Source organism: Phyllostomus discolor, chromosome 1 (assembly GCF_004126475.2).
Source record: "Phyllostomus discolor isolate MPI-MPIP mPhyDis1 chromosome 1, mPhyDis1.pri.v3, whole genome shotgun sequence".
Taxonomy (NCBI): domain Eukaryota; kingdom Metazoa; phylum Chordata; class Mammalia; order Chiroptera; family Phyllostomidae; genus Phyllostomus; species Phyllostomus discolor.
The window spans coordinates 101,737,378-101,755,025 of NC_040903.2; the positions used below are offsets into that span (position 1 = coordinate 101,737,378).

Consider the following 17,648-nt stretch of genomic DNA (forward strand, 5'->3'; position numbering starts at 1 on the left):
TTTATGACTCTGCATCTGATAGATTGCTTATCTCCATTTTGTTTAGTTCTTTCTCCAGAGTTTTGTGCTGTTCATTCATTTGGGCTCTATTCTTTGTCTCATTTGACAGCCTCCCTGTGTTTGTTTCTATGTATTAGGTAGAGCTGTTTTGTCTTAATAGAGTGCCCTATTATAGAAAATGCACGAGTAAGTTGGGTGGGGCAGAGCCTTAGGTAATCACCAGAGCAGGGCAACCTGTGTAAACCAGGTTGATGGAGGCTCCAATATGGTGTTGCCACTCGTGGCTCTGTCTGTGGGAAAGCTGAGAAAGGGGACAATGCTGCTGCCTTCCCTCTGGATTTTTGTTTGGGAGGAAGCTGTACCCCAGCACTCACCCCTGATGTCAGACACTTCAGTGTCTCCCCATATGTCACTGGTGCCCTTCCAGCTATGGTCCTGGTGCTGAAGACCAGAGGGAGTGAGCCTACATAAGTCCTAAGTCCGATGGGAGCCATTTAAGAGGAGACTCCAGAGAATCCCGTGATTTCTTCCACCACCCTAACCCCACTGGTGTTATAGCAAGAAGCTATGGGGACTTACTTTTTTTTTTCTGTCACTGGAACTTGGGCTGGTGATCTGGTGTGGGTAGGGATCTGTCACTCCCAAGGTATCCCTCTCGATTTTTACTACCATGCATGAGTGTGGGACTGCCCATTCTGAGCCTCTGAGTTCCATGCTTCTCCACATCTCTGCCCCTGCTACTTGTCTGGATGAATGTGCTTCTTTAAGTCCTTGGTTGCTGGACTTCCATACAGCTCAATTTTCTGACGAATCTGAGTGATATTTGTGTTATAGTCTAATTGTAATTTTTGCTATGGTTATGCAAAGGGGAGAGCCATGAAATCCACCCTGTAGTTTGAATTTATAATTTTGTAATCACTAGTTAGCTTGAACAGTAAGTTTCTGATTTTAGTTACTGTATTAGTTTTTAGGGTTGCCATAATAAATCCCTCAGACTGGGTGCCTTAAACAAAATAAATTTATTTTCTCTCGGTTCTGGAGGGTAGAAACCTAAAATCAAGATGTTGGCAGGGTAATTTCTACTGAGGTCCCTCTCCTTAACTCATAGACAGCTGTCTTCTTCCTCTGTTTCATGCAGTCTTCAACACTCACTACTTAACCCTCTATTGACTACCTCATGTATAAAAAAATTGAATGAAGTGTGGTACTTGACATTTAAAAAAAAACCCTTAATATTCACTGACTGAGAGAAAAAATGAGCAATTATAATACAATGTGTTAAATGTATAATGGTTCAAAGTGCCATGGAATTCCAAATAGGCATTTAATCAGACCAGAAAAAAAGATTCTAGAAATGATTCTGAGGTTGGGGTGAGAAAGTGACTTGAGTTAATAGGAAGGGATAAATAAACAGGAGGGAGACAGATGAAGAGAAGTAAAGGGGGTTATTATATTTAAGGTCTTCCAGACAGAGACTATAACCTGTATAAAAAGACAGATATGAAACATTAGAAAGTGCTAAAATTAGAAAGTGTAGGAAAGCAGGACTCAAGTCAACAGTTTGGAGTAGAAGGAAGAAATAAACATTCAACCAGAACAGAATGAAGAAACAAGAATTCAGAAAAATGAGGAGAGGCTTAGGATCCTCCAGGACAACTCTGAACGTTCAACATCCAAATCATAGGGGTGCCAGAAGGAGAAGAGTAAGACCAAAAAATTGAAAACTTACTTGAAAAATAATGAAAAATTTCCCCAACCTGGCAAATGAAATAGACTTCCAGGAAGTTCAGGAAGCTCAGAGAGTCCCAGAGAAATTGGACCCAAGGAGGAACACATCAACAGATACCGTAATTACATTACCAAAGATTAAAGGTAAGGAGACAATCTTAAAAGCAGCAAGAGAAAAGCACAGAGTTACCTACCAAGGAGTTTTCCATAAGAATGTCAGCTGATTTCTCAAAAGAAACCTTGCAGCAAGAAAGGGCTATAAAGAAGTATTTCAAGTCATGAAAGGCAAGAATCTACATGCAAGATTACTCTATCCATTAAAGCTATCATTTAGAATGGAAGGGCAGATAAAGTACTAAAGGAGCTCATCATCACCAAGCCCTTATTATATGAAATGTTAAAGGGACGTATCTAAAAAAAAAAGGATGTGATCAAAACTATGAACAGTAAAATGGACAACAAACAACTATCAACAACTGAACCTAAAAAAACATGAAAACAAAAACAAACTAAGCAAACAACTAGAACAGGAACATAATCACAGAAATGGAAATCACCTGGAGGGTTACCAGCAGGAAAGGGGAGGGAGGGAATGGGAGAAAAGGTACAGGGATAAGAAGTATAAATGGTAGACAGGGAGAGGTTAAGAATAGTATAGGATATATAGAAGCCAAAGAACTTATGTGTATGACCCAAGGATATGACCTAAGGTGGGGGATGCAGGTGGGAGAGGGTGTGTAGGGTGGAGAGGAATAAAAGTGGGAAAATGAGACAACTGTAATACATAATCAAAAAATATTTTTCACGCCCTGGCTGGTGTGGCTCAGTGGACTAAGTGCGGGCTGTGAACTGAAGGTCACCTGTTTGATTCTCAGTCGGGGGCACATGCCTGGGTTGCAGGCCAGGTCCCCAGTGGGGGCGCACAAGAGGCAACCACATGTTTATGTTTCTATCCTTCTCTTTCTCCCTCTCTTCCCTTCTCTCTAGAAATAAATAAATGAAATTTAAAAAAATATATTTTAAAAAAATGGAGGGGAAAAAAGAGATGAGTCTATAGCAGTAAGAGCCAGACCATGAAAGGTATTTCTGTGATTGGTTAAGGACCATATTTTGCCATGTATAATGTACTTCATATATAATGTGCACCATGCTTTTGTGCACATTATACAAGGGTTTATTACACCCACAGTATGTAATTATTATACCCATATATAATGCGCATCCTTATTTGTCCATCAAACTTTGGGCAAAAAAAGTGGGCATAATATAGAGCAAAATATGGTAGTTTGAATTTTACACTGAAACCTATGAAAGAGACCCTTATAAATTTCAGGGTGAGGCATTAAAATGATGAAATATGAATTTTTAAAGAACCATTTAAATTATAGAACTAATGGAGCTCTTGACCTATAGATTTGGAAATGATTAGTATGTAAGTGATGAACAAAATCATGAGTGTGGATAGAGACACTCGGGAAGAATATATATATTTTTAAAAAGCCACATACAGAGACGTAGAAAACACTAGCATTTCAAAGTTAGAGGAAGAAAAAAAAAACGTTCAAAGGTACTACCAAGAAATAGCCAGACACACAAATATTCACACACATGCAGAAACAGCCAAACAAGAAGAAAACCAGAAGACTGTTACGCGAGAAAGGATGAAAGAGGAGTGTCAAATAGGAGATGTGTAGAACATGAGACTAAGAATATGGATTTTTGTGCCAGGGTGTCTGGGTTTAAAACACTAGCTCTGCCCTGGCTGGTGTAGTTCAGTGGATTGAGCGTGGGCCTGTGAATCAAACGGTTGCTGGTTCGATTCCCAGTCAGGGCACATGCCTGGGTTGCAGGCAAGGTCCACAGTCAGGGGCGTGTGAGAGGCAACCACACACTGATGTTTCTGTCTCTCTCTTCTTCCTTCTCCTGTCTCTAGAAATAAATAAATAAAATATTTAAAAAATAAAATAAAATTTGTATGCTTAAAAAACAAAAAAACACTAGCTCTGTAACTTCTAATAAACTATTTAATATTTCTAGGCCCAGCTTCCTTCTCAAAACAAGTTATAAACAGTTCCTATCTCATGGGATGTTGACAAAAATTAAATTGAGACACATATAAAGTCTATGGTTCCTGATGCAGAATTTAAAAATCAATAATTGTTATTCACCATCATCATCATTCTCAATCAATACAGAGAAGTCAAGCAATAATATAGGAGCATATGGGTTTGGCTATCTGGATTGTCATAGTAAGTGTATCCAAAGAAGTGTTAGTCAAAGGACAGAAACCAAGTTGATATATAGTAGGAAGCAAACCGAATCTTAAGTGCTGACTAATTTCTGGAAGCCTGGGTAGCAACAGAAGTAAAATTAGGATGACAAATTTGAAGGTGAGGGTTGGATGGTGTTTGTTTTTTTAATTTTAAATATATAAGGGACTTTGTGTTTATATGTGGAGGGAAAGAACAAACAAGTGAAGAGGTGAAGATACGGGGGATGTGTACCACTAACAGTCAAGGTCACAAAGGTCATATCAGATGCTTCACCAGGTCCACTTAAGTCAAAGGGGAAGAAGCATGTGTAAGGTGAAAATAAGTTAGGTGAAAGACTTCTGGACTAATGGCCTCACTGGCTGAGTATGGTACTCCTCGTGATTTTTTTAAAAATGCTTAGTATATGTCTATTTGCTCACATACCCCAAAGATTAACTTACTTTTAGGGTATTTTCAGAAATCTGCAGCTCCACAGGTAACTTCCATAAATAATAATGTTAAGGAATCAATGCACTAAGCTTTAATTCTCAATTCCAATAACTCCTTTAATCAATTTTGATAACAATTCTAAAAAGTCAATGTCAGACTTTCCCTATGACCTTGAGATTAGTCATTTGAGTACTTCCTTACCATGCTCACCTTAGATTTTTAGCAATTGGAGGTTCTTGAACTAACTAAAGAATAAAGAGCGATTTTTTGTTAAAGATTTTATTTATTTATTTTTAGAGAAAGGTGATGGGAAACAGAAAAAGAGGGAGAGAAACATCAATGTGTGGTTGCCTCTCCCATACCTCCTACTGGAGACTTGGCCCTCAACCCAGGAATGTGCCCTCAGTGGAAGCTCAACAGTGACCCTCTGGTTTGCAGCCCATACTCAATCCACTGAGCCACGTCAGCCAGGGCTAAAGAGCCATTTTAAGTGGTACCCTTCAGCATAGAAAATGGAGATATTAACCAAAGCAAAGGGACTGCTGGCATTGCAGCATATAGCTACAGAATCATAAATCAGCCCGAGATAAGAATACTGGTTCCTCCTCTGTAGGTGTTCTCCTCTTTACTGCCCTAGAGCCAGAGGTCAGATCCTCAAATTTTTCCCTGGCTGCATTTAGCAACCAAAGAATAATAACAAAGAAGCCAAAGGTTTGCTTGGTGGATTGTGGTTGAAAACCACAGTTGAAAAAAAAAAAACAGTTGAAAGGTGCACCAGAAGTTGAGCTATGGACCATGGACCTGGGCTGGATAACAAAAGAAAGCTAGCAGTCAAGTATATTGGATGAGAATGGGTTTCATCCACCTACAGATTATTTAACCATTGATTCATTCCTTCAAATATTTATTAAAACTCAATGTGCTAGGCATTGGTAGGTGTTAGGTTTTTATTCACTCAACCAACAAATATTTATTGTGTACCCATCACAATATGCCAGATATCTTTTCAGCATTGAAGATACAGCAGTGAACAAACCAGACAAAGATACCTGGCCCTCATGGTGTTCATGTTCTATTAAAAAAAAAAGACAATAAATAAATAAGAAAATAGGTTATCATAAGGTGATTATGCTACAGAGGAAAATAACTCAGGGAGAGCTAGCAAGTATTAGGAATGACAGAGAGCACTCATTTAAAATGAAATAGTCAGGGAAGTCATTGGTTGAGAATTTGTCCTTGAGCGAAGATCTGAAGGAAGTAAGAGAGGAAGTTGTGCAGATATCCAGGAAAGAACATTCTGAATGAAAAAAAAAAACCTAAGGCAGGAGACTGTCACTGGAAGGTTTTGAGGAGTTATGTGATCTGATCTGTTTTAAAAGAATCACTCTGGCTGCTGTTTTGAGAAAAGACTACAGAAGGGCAAAGGTAGAAGCAAGGAGACAATTAGAAGTTGGATGGCAATAAGTCAGGCCAGAAATTATGGTAGCTTGGCCCCAGATGGTAGCTGTGAGACAGTTGGAAATGACCAGATTTTGGCAATATTCTGAAGTTAGGACCAAAGGAATTTGCTGATATAGATGCTCTTTGCACTGAGAAACTGCAGGATAATAAAGTTACATGAATTAAATAGAGAAGACTGTGTGAGAAGTTGGGTTTGAAATGTTTCAGAGTACAACTTTGTATGTGTTAAATTTGTGATGCTAATTAGCCATCTCAATAAAAACATAGATAAAAAAAGCGAGATATGAGTCTGAAATTTAGGGGATAAGTCTGGGATAGAGACAAATACTTAGACAAGTGTCAGCATACAGGTCCTCTCCAGAAGATTCCCAAGCTTCCAATCACCAGTGGCCTGTAGCTGAAGCCTTCCAAATCATCTGAATAGTTTCTATGGAGGAATGATCAAGATTAATGCAAAATCTGATGCAGAGTTTTTCCTCTACCCATTCAGTCATTTTCAATGTGACAGCCATACGGTATATAATACCCCCACTGACTGGTACAGGTGAAGTCATCATTGTTCATGCAGGTGCATTCCAGTCCACTCTCCTTGGCTGCTAGTTACACCTGATGTCATGCAAACCATTCTCATTATATTAACAATGACTGAATTTTTTCTGGACAGACTTTGCATATAGTGACTGTGTATTAAAGGAGGAGGAAGAGATGGGGAGGAAGAGACCAAAGCGGGAGGAGGAGGGAGAAGAGTATGACAAAGGGACAGTAGCAAAAGAATGAGAAAGAAAAGGGGGGAAAAACTAGCTTCTGTTATCTTATGTATACTCTTGCTTGTTACATACAGGGCCTCAACCACTTATGAGAAAACTGGACCAGCTCTGTTTTCATAGTGAGAGTTTCTCAGATTAGAAGAGCAATGCAGTGCTCATACAGTATTTTATGAAACATCTCCAGCAAAGGTCTAGGGCAACATCCAAACCTAACACACACATCAGCATTTCTGCAGCAAACCTATGAATACTGACACTAAATGGGCTAAATAAAGCTATAAATAGCCTCATATCAGTTCAAGTCAGGTTTGTCACCAAAAAATCTCAGGTCAGGAATGCCTTCAAATGAGTCATAAAGACTTGCTTTCTCAGTCATTTTTGAATTCTGGAATCACAGATAATTTGTGAACATTATTTAATTAAAGAGTCACACTAGCTTAATAAGAAATTCTGTTGTCTTTGGGAGCACTATCTCATAATCTAGGAATTTGAGAATGGAACTGAACTCAATTAACGTTATATGGTAAGTCAAGATTATACTGAAGGGCCTTTTTTTAAAAATGGAGGTTAAAATTTAAAAACAATATTCCACTGCCTATTGTGAGTATAAGAGGTTTTTTTTAAAGATTTTATTTATTTATTTTTAGACAGGGAAGGGAGGGAGAAATAGAGGGAGAGAAACATCAATGTGCGGTTGCTGGGGGCCATGGCCAGCAACCCAGGCTGTGCCCTGACTGGGAATGGAACCTGCGACACTTTGGTTCGCAGCCTGCACTCAATCCACTGAGCTATGCCAGCTGGGGCAGTATAAAAGTTTTTGATCCACTAGTTGTTATAGAGGTCCACATCCCCAACAAAGGACTTTGTCTCCATTCATGGCATGCAGTGGTGAACCGCACATGTGTACCCCAGCCCAGGCTTTGTCTGCCTTTTGAGTGGAAAGAATTCAAGAAGCCAGTGAGAAACTAGGACCACAAGATCCAGTTAAAGGTAGAAGGCAAATCTACATGACAGAGGGTAATGTTGTAAATCTGTGTTTTAGGGAGACATAGGAGAGGCTTCAAGAGAAACAGAGAGATTTCCAAACAAGAGACACCTAAACAAAAAGAGAAATCTTTCCTGTGATCAATTAGTTGTACACACTGTAGTAACTAGAGGGAAATAGCTCAAGCTGAAAAGTTGTAATAGTTATTTGACAAATATTTCTGATATCACCTCCAGCACTGTGACTTTATCTATTTGAGAATATGTGAGAGTACATGCAAATAGCTACAGCTTCAGTAATCTGGACTGTACAAACAAGACTTAAACAATGGCATTTAATTAATGAGTATAGTGGTGAGTTACTTCTATTCAATACTCATTACCCAAGGAGTATGTGGCCCAGTATATACGAACATTATGATTAAAAGGATACGATGCTTGCCCTGGCTGGTGTGGCTCAGTGGATTGAGTGCTCGCCTGCAAACTGAAAGGTTGCTAGCTTGATTACCAGTCAGGGTACATATCTGGTAAGGGGCCAGGTCCCCAGTAGGGGGCGTGCAAGAAGCAACCAATAGTATCTCTTGCCCACTGAGGTTTCTCTCCCTCTTTCTCCTTCCCTTCCCATCTCTCTAAAAATAAATAAATAAAATCTTCTAAAAAAAGAAATATGATGCTTAACATTTTCTGTTTTCTATTATTTATATTACACCATATGTGACATTAGTGATGTCATAGCATAAATGAACGAAATACCCTCAAAAAAGGCTTTCGTTGTACTCAAGTAAACAAAAGAGTTCATGTACCTAAATGGATGAAATGTCTGGTCATGTTCTGAACTTTCACTACCTTCCTAGTACAGTTCTAATATTATATATGCAAAAGAAAACCATACTTAAATTTTGAGTTTTCCTACCCATAACTTAACAGAATAAGGAACATGTCAAAATGGCAAGTAAGAAGGCTTTTTCAATCTCTTTAAAAAAACAGGGAAGTGGAGTATCTTTATTCCTTCAGTTTTGTTGGTGGTGGTGGGTGAAAATGACACCAGAATGTTTACTGGCGATTGGACCTTGTTTCAGTAACCTCGGTACTTGAGTTCTGGTTAAGAAAGAATCAGAGCCAAGACTCAAACTATAAGAGAGTGTTTATTTAGAACATCACAGAGGTAGAGGAAGTGAGCAGCAGAAGAAATGGGCTCAAGAAACAACTTACAGAGGAAAAACAAAGGGGCCCTTGGAGTTTAGGGAAAAGAAGGGTCAAGGTAAGCTGCCTAGGGGGAAGTAGGGGAAGCAGGAAAGGCTCAGGAGGGCTACTAAGAGGAAAAGTGCTGTGTCCTCTGTCCTAAGGGCTTTAAGGGTCAGGATTTTAGGGGAGGATCTCAATAGGATATTCATAAGCTTTCCAGGTGTGTCCTTTCAGGGTCATGGACTCCACTGATTGGTCAGTGCTGTGGCAGGGGGTCATTAGTCAATACAGCTTGTCTTGATGTCAGCCACGGCTAATTGTAACTTAGAAATTTCATCCCCAGAAGCACTAGTTGGGCATCTATTACCTTTTCTGAAGGACCATGCTTTTCAATCACATCTTTGGCCATTTCTTTCTTGGTTTTAGTCAGTTTCCCTTAGGATGTTTCTTTGCTCTGAGACAAGGAGATCCTTTTTGAACAACAGTATTTCACCAATTTGGAAAATGGACATTCTAATAGTGTAGACAAAACCTCTTGTGTGACAGTAATATTTCGATATAATAATAAAGACCAAGTCCTTTAAATGAATGAATCAATTATCAGAGTAATTTAAAGTAGGGTTACTTTGTTTTGTTTATTAATGGGAGTAACATATGACTTGTTTTCCAGTTCAGTTTATTGATAAAGATTTTATTTTAAATAATTTGTCTTGCATACAAATTTGTTTTGTACATTACGATACAACACAAACTACTCTTAATAGCTGAAAATGTGTACTATTTTGTCCTTCAAAATAAAAGTAAATGGCCATGGCACTCCCTTTTCCTCGTTACATATCTCTTAGGACCTCACTCTTAAAAATACTAGGATTGACAATTATGAGTAAGAAAGCATTCAGCTTCCTAACAGACATTCTCCTGCAACTCCCACTGCTCTTCTTCCTTCTTGGCAGAATCTGTCTTCCACTATAAAGTCTGGAAATGTCAAATATTTAACATCCTAGCCTTGCTACAGTTACGATATAGGCAACAACCCAACCCAGCTAATGGTACTGAGACAGATTCTAGCAAGAGGAAAAACAGGAAAGATTTTCCTTCCTAATAAAAAAGATAAATGAAATGTTTTTAATCTTTGTCTAGCTATGCAGAAAAGAATTAACAAAGCCAGACTTCAGGAAAAGTTGGTCTTTGGCTGAATCTGGAAACTTAGATTTCAGTAGGGTTTCTTCCCACCATTCCCAGAACTCATAATAGTATCTCACTATATCTAAACTGTTTGTGCACACAGTGTGGTTTATGATGAGCATCTGTTTTCCTTCCAGGAGTCTGGAATTTTGGTACACGTTAGTCTGAGTTACCTATATGATCAATCCCCAATAAAAACCTTGAGCACCGAGCCTCTAGTGAGCTTCCCTGATAGACAACATTTCATATGCGTTGTAACAACTCGTTGCTGAGGGAATTAAGGGTTTCCCATGTGAATCTACTGAGAGGACTTTTGGAAGTTTGTGCCTAGTTTCCTCAAGGATTTCTCCTGTTGCATTTTTCCCTTTATTGATTTTGCTCTGTACCCTTTTGCTATAATAAATCTATTATGCTGAGTTCTGTGAGTCCTCCTGGCAAATCATGGAACCTCTACTGGTCTTGGGAACCCCCAACATACTAGCCAGTGAGCTATATATGGACAATATCTGGAACTGTGGCAGCCATATTTCTCACAAGTGATAGAGGATAAGCCTTAAAAATTCAAGATAAGATTCAGAAGAACTGTAGGGAAGAAAAGGTAAACAAGCTAAAGCTAGGTACTTTCTGAAATGCACAGCAGAGCCACTGAACAAACCTTCTCACCTCCTGCTTCCAGACTTATTAATGTTCAACATTTTAAATAAGATATTTTATCATCTGCAAAGAAAAATATTCTTGTAAGTACTTCTCCAAATATTCTAAAAAAAACTGATTATGTAACAGTAAAATAGGGTTACCTGAAAACAGTATTCTTGGGGATTTTTACATTTTATATTAATTTTTCCAGAAAAGCAAAAAAATAAAAGAAACATGGTCAGAAGATTTTTCATTTTATAACATCTCTTTAAGGAATAATATCTAAGGTTGGCGAGTACCTAATTTCAGTAGGTTATTCCAAGTATTGTCCATTTCATCTCAGCTGTTGAATTTGTTGGCATAAAACCATTTGTATGTCCTTTATTATTCTTTTAATAAGTATGCTATCTTTCTCATTCCTGACATTGGTAATTAGTGTCTTCTCTTTTTCCTAATCAGTCTTGCTAGAGGTTTATATATTTAATTGCTCCTCTCAAAAAACCAGCTTTTGGTTTCATTAATTTTCTTTTTTTTCTGTTTTCTATTTGATTTTCCCTCTGATCTTTATTCTGTCCTTTCTTCTACTTACTTTTCTTTTACTTTCTACTTTGATCTTTTCCTAAGGGAGAACTGAGGTCATTGGTTTGAGACATTTAGTGCTATAAGTTTTCCTGTAAGTCTTGCTTTAGGAGTTTGCATCCCACACATCAATAAACTGTGTTTTCATTTGTGCCCCCAAACAATATACTTTCTCATTTCCTCTTTGAGCCATGTGTTATTTAGTTTTCAAATATCTGACGATTTCTCAGAGATGTTTTGTATGACGTAAATACATTTAAATGTATTAAAACCTGTTTTATGGCCCAGAATACGAACTATGTTGGTAAATATTCTGTGCACACTGGAAAAGAAAGTGCATTTTGCTGTTGTTGGGTGGCATGTTCTATAAATGTTAGATCAACTGAGTTGATTGTGTTGTTAAAGTCTTCTATAACTTACTGATTTTCCTACTTGTTCTGTCAGCTATTGAGAGAGATATTGAAATCTACAACTGCATTTGTGGATTTCAAAATGTCTCCTTAGAGTTATATTTTTCTTTGTGTATTTTGAAGCTCTGTCATAGGGGTATAAATATTTAGAATTATTACATCTTCTTTATGAATTAAATATTTTTTCACCTTTGTAACTTTGTTCTGAGACTTGCTTTGTCTGATATTAACACAGCCAGTTGTTTTTTTTAAGTTAGTGTCAACATGGTATACTGTTTCCATCCTTTTACTTTTAACCAAGATTGCATATAGTTGAGTTTTGTTTTTTTAATCTAATCTGAGAAGTTCTGCCACTTCATTGCAGTGATTAGTCCATTTACATTAAATGTGACTATTGATATAGTTGGGTTTATTGCTTCGCTATTTTTTATTTGTCCCTACTGATTTTTTCCCTTTTTTCTGCCTTTGCAATAACAATAATTTTTCTGATTCCATTTTATCTCCTTTGTTGATTTTTAGCTATAATTGTTTTGTTATTTTAGTTATCACTATAGGGTTTATAGTATGCACTTTAACTTATTATAGTCTACCTGCAAGTGATATTATACCACTTCACATAAGAACCTACAATTGTATTCTTCCATTTCTCCCTTCCCAACCTTTGTGCTACTTTTTACTTTTTACTTTTACATGTGTTATAAACTTCAGTGTTATATTTACTACAGTGTTATTACTACACTGTAATTACTGCAGTGTTATTTTTGTTTAAAGTCAATTATTTTCAAGCCAAATTTATTGTAAATAAGAAAATATAAGCACATTAAAAAGTACCTAATGTTACCCATAGTTTTTTTAAACCATTCTCATGTGATTTCAAATGATTACTAGTATAGTACAAACAAGATTACCCACACTTAACCTTTCTTTCCTAGTTAGCTGATCTTGTAAGTAAAGTCATGAAATGTTACAACTGGTATTAAAAATGAAAGAGAAAAGCTGTTAAATCATTTAGGTCTATAGTCCAACAAGTTGGTGAAAGACCTGGCTGAGGTGAAGGACCTCCCTGCACAGAGGGTTAATCACCTCCCTGGGACATATGAGAATATGTTTTTCCCCATTCAGAGCTATGTTACGCTGGAAAAGGAGACTTGGACTCACTGGCTCCCACATCTGTGAAAACTTTGAACTTAAAACAATATTACAGTTAAAAGTGTCAACTTGAGTGGCCTTGACCATCCGAGTGGAAACAATCTATGCTACATGTGTGAGAAACAGGACATCTGCCAAGCCACCTGCCATCTCTTCTTTATTCCTTCCTCTTCGACTCTTTACTTGATCCTCTTTGACTCAGCACCTGTTCTATATTATTTCCTACTTCCCTGATGGCAATGTAGAAAAATGGTAAAGTACCTAAGCTTTAGAGTCAGGCAGAATGAGTTTAATCCCAGCCAACCCATTTAATAATTGTGTAATGTTGGACTAATAATTTCACCTTCCTATGGCTTACTTCCCTTCTTTGTAATAGAAAAATAATGGTACCTACTCATAGGGTTGTTAGGTGGATTAAATGAAATGACACAGGTAAAACTTCTCTAACAGTGGTCAAAATGCTAATCATTTTTATTTCATTATTGCATTTTGAGATTCTTGTAAAGTGGGCCTATTAATATACCTTTCTCACTTTTATGAATTTCCTTTTGAAGACATTTAAATAATAAGAAAAATATCATATATTTACCAATATAGTTAGCATTTCCAGTGTTCTTCCTTTTGTTGTGTAGGTCCATTTGGCATCATTTTTCTCTTGCCTTAAGGACTTCAACATTTCTGGTATTATAGGTCGCCTAGTGATGAATTCCTTTGGCTATTGTATCTCTGAAAAAGTCTTCATTTCACCTTGTTTTTTAAAGATGTTTTCACTGGGTACAGAATTCTAGGTTGGCAGTTTCAGTACTTCAAAGATGTTGTTGCCTTGTTTTCATTTGCTTGTTTCTGACAAGAAATATACAGTCATCCTTATCTTTGTACCCTCTTTATACAATGTCTTTTTTTCCTTGGGTGCCTTTAAGGGTTTTTTTGTTGTTGTTTGTTTGCTTTTTAATTACAGGTTTTGAAGAGTGCCTTGGTGTAATGTTCTTCACAGTTCTTATCCTTGGGGTTCACTGAAATCTGTGGGTTTATAGTTTTCATCAAATTTGGGAAACTTGCAGCCATTATTTATTCAAATTTTTTCCCATCATGCCTTCCTTCTCCACTCCTCTAGCAACTCAGATGTCATGTATATTAGACACTTGAAGCTATCCCAAAATTCACTGATGTACTGTTCACTTTTTAAATTATTTTTGTTTCATTTTGAATAATTTATGCTAGCATGCCTTCAAAGTTCACTAATCTTTTCTTCTGTGATGGTTAATCTGCTATTAATTCCATACAGTGTGATTTTCATCTCAGACATTATAGTTTTCAATGTGCTCCTATTTAACTTTTGAATATTTGAAAAATAGTTATAATAATAGTTTTATTATACTTATCTGCTAATTCTAATCTGTTAGTTCTGAGTTAGATTGATTTATCTTCTCATTATAAGATATATTTTCCTGCTTCTTTGTACACCTAGAAAAGGTGTGCAATTCTGATTAGATGCTATAAATTGTGAATTTTATCTTGTTGGATGCTGAGTATGCTTATAAATATTCTTGAGGTTTGCTCACAGATGAAGTTAAATTATTTGAAAACTGGAAAGTTTGATCCTTTTGGTCTAGCTTTTAAGATTTGTTAGGTTGGTCCAGACAATGCTCAGTCAAGGGCTAATTATTTCTCACAACTGGGGAAAAATTCTTCTGTGTTCTCTACCTAGTGCTCCATGAATCTTGAGTTTTCCAGTGTGGTTTGTGGAAACAGGCACTACTCCTGGCCATGAATACACAAGAGCTGTTCCCTTTAATCCAGCTCCGGAAGTGTCCTCATATGTAAGTGGTACTGAGTACTCAGTTGAATACTCAAAAGAGACCCCTATAGCTCTCCTGGGTTCTGTGTGCAGTTATTACTTCTCCAGTACTCTGTCCTATTAACTAGCTGCCTATGTCTCGCTAGACTTTAAGGAACACATTCTAAATTTACAAAGTCTACCATTCCTCACGTTTCCCACACCTTGCATGCACCACAGTCTACAAAGTTTCTTCAATTCAGTAACCTGGGCAATCTTAAGGCTCACTTTGTTTCTCATTCTCAGGGATACATCACTGTCTTTCATTGCCTGATATCCAAGGTCTTGAAAATTATTGCTTCATGTGTTTGGTTCATTTTTTAATTGTGGGTGCAAGGGTATAAATCTTGTTCCTATTACTTCCACTTGGCTAGAAGCAGAAGTCTCTCATTTATTTTATTTTTTCTGTACTGAACTACTGTAAATGGCATCTTATTCAATCATCCCTAATGGGCTGGGGTCAAATCTTACATGGTTATGAGGCTGCCCATCCAGACTGTTTCTGTATGGGTCCTTTCACTAATCGTCTTAAAGGCAGTCATTCTTCTCTTTAAACAGCACGTTTGAAAGAAACAGTATTAAGGCTAAGGAATTTTAATGCCATGGGGAAGAATGCCTTAAAATTTGTGCAGCTTAGTAAGTCACAAAGTGATTTCCATTCTATAGTTTCTATAAGAAAGATTTCCCTTTTATAATTCTTACAAATGAAAAGAACATTCATGGGAGGAGCAGCGAGATACTGAATGTGGAGGCAGGAAAAGGAAGAATGGCAGATGTTGACAGAGAAAGGGGTTGAGAATAAAATTCTCATGGAAGTCAAGTCTGAGACATTTACACATGACATTATCTCCATATGTTTTGTTCTTTTCTTTCTTCTACACAAAATACCAATGTTTACTTAACTAATATTTAATTAAAGCAGCCAGCTGGAAGCATCATCATTATTATCCCTTAATAAATGTCAAAACAAAGTATGACAAGTTCATGCAAGTATAAGGTGGTTGAGATCATCTAGGGCATAGCTTGCACACTAGTGCCCACAGGCTTTATTTGTCCTGCAGTCATGTTGTATTTGGCCTACAGAGTGATGGGCCACACCATATTTTATAAAAGTGTAAATTTGTGGCTAATATTTACAAATTAGATTTCACAATTAGAGGGATTTAATATAAAAATCTTGAAGGAAAAGGTGATACAACAGTGCTCAACTGGGAAGCAAAGTCTGAGCCCATCAGTTGACTACAGTGTCTATCATTCATTATTGTCTTTCATCCCCCTCAACTATCTCTGGTCCTTCTTGCCCCTATAGGTATTTTTAGGCTAGTGATACCTGTCAAAGGTATATATAATAATATCCTAACAAATTAACTTTGATTTTTAAACTTACAGAACAATGTATAAAATCATGACCAAAACATGTTATTTTTTAAAAGGAAGATAGGATTTCTAGAAAGATACATTGAATTGAGCACTTACTGTCTACTAATTATAGGAAAACTATAGATTCCTGGGGGTCTAAAAAGTATCCCAAAATGTTTCTTTTTAACAAATTCATAGGTAGTTCAGATATAACTAACTTTGGAAACTACAGTGTACTCTACCTTTTGACTATATTTCATAAGATACACATTAAAGGAGGCATAATTAGAAAGAGCTAAAACAAAGTTACTAGAAAATTATGCTCTGCCACACTTTTCCTCCTGACACACTCTACTTAAGCAGAAAAAAAACCCTGAACTTTAGGTACACAATAAGCATAACTCTGTATTTAGTCTTCAGCATTTGTCCTTAAGCCAAGAAAATTAAAAGAGCAAGCCTGTTTTTAAAAATTGCTAAGCACCAAAAATTTCAATATTTGGGGTTTCTTTGCACCCCAGTGCTCTTTAAAATAAAATACTTAAAATAGATCTAAATACCCATTTCATTGGTAAAATGATCCAACTTCAGTTATACCCAATATTTGCCAACCTCAGTTAAAAGAAAATTTTCAGCTTCACAAACAAAGCAGTGTTAAGACAGCCAGTTTGCTGTTACTGCTAACAGATTTTTAACTGCTAATGAAAGCATATAGATTAACAGGTCAAAAATGTGAGAAATGTCTAATGTCTAATATGAAGGGAAAAATATCAGAAACATGAAGATGTACTTCAATACATAAAAAAAAAGACTTTGTATATATTTGGTTTCCAAAAGCAAAGAACTTTGCATACCAATGGGGTACACGTAGTTTCACACAGTCTGGCATAGTATTCATTAATGTTTCCTCCTGGCTTTGGTAACATTACTGAAAATGAAGGCTACAGAAGAGTATCTCAAGGAGGGGAAATGGAAGCAGAAATAGAAAGATGACTTTCCAGTCTTTGTACTTTTAATCATGAACAATACACGACTTGCCTATTCTAAAAAAGTAAGATATTTTAAAATAAGAAAAGAGCCCTGGCCACAGTCCTGGCCCAGTACTTCAGTTGGTTAGAGCATCGTGTGACACACCACTGTTGCAGGTTCAATCCCCAGGCACACACAAGAATCAACTAATGAATGCATAAGGGGAACAACAAATTGATGCCTCTCCCCCCCCCCCCCATCCTGCCTCTCTAAAAGAAAAAATAAATCAATAAATTAAAAAACTTTTAAAAAGGAAAAGAAACTTTACTTGCTTAATAATTAAAGTCTGCACAATTCATCCTTTTCTGAGGGCAACAAAACTGTTTACTTAATAAAAGAACTTCATGATCACCTAAACCATCTGCATGAGAATATAATACTTTAAGTGAAAAAAAGGAACTAAAGACAGTTAAAGAAAATGGTTAATAGTGATTTCAATTTTATGTCTCTAAGAACTCTAGGATACGAATTCCATTAATCCAAATAAAAGCAAATGTCAACCAATTATATTGTGAATGAATTTTAAAACCATATGATAAACCAAAATTTAAAAACTTCTGTAGTTCTCCTTGCAGACACTTTTTATACCACCACATACAAAGCATCCAAGCCTACTTAATGAGTCAATTGAAAGAAGAAG

General features: G+C 36.7%; 1 protein-coding gene and 1 long non-coding RNA gene across 11 annotated transcripts in view; one reads left to right on the forward strand and one right to left on the reverse strand.

Moving 5' to 3' along the window:
* The window catches only part of PTPN13 (protein tyrosine phosphatase non-receptor type 13), a 204,391-nt gene that overhangs the window by 171,338 nt on the left and 15,405 nt on the right, over nucleotides 1-17,648 (reverse strand). The window lies entirely within an intron of this gene.
* Nucleotides 714-16,952, forward strand: LOC118500835. The gene is made up of 3 exons (XR_004903420.1): nucleotides 714-856; nucleotides 4,304-4,313; nucleotides 16,941-16,952. It is a non-coding gene; the product is annotated as an uncharacterized LOC118500835 (long non-coding RNA).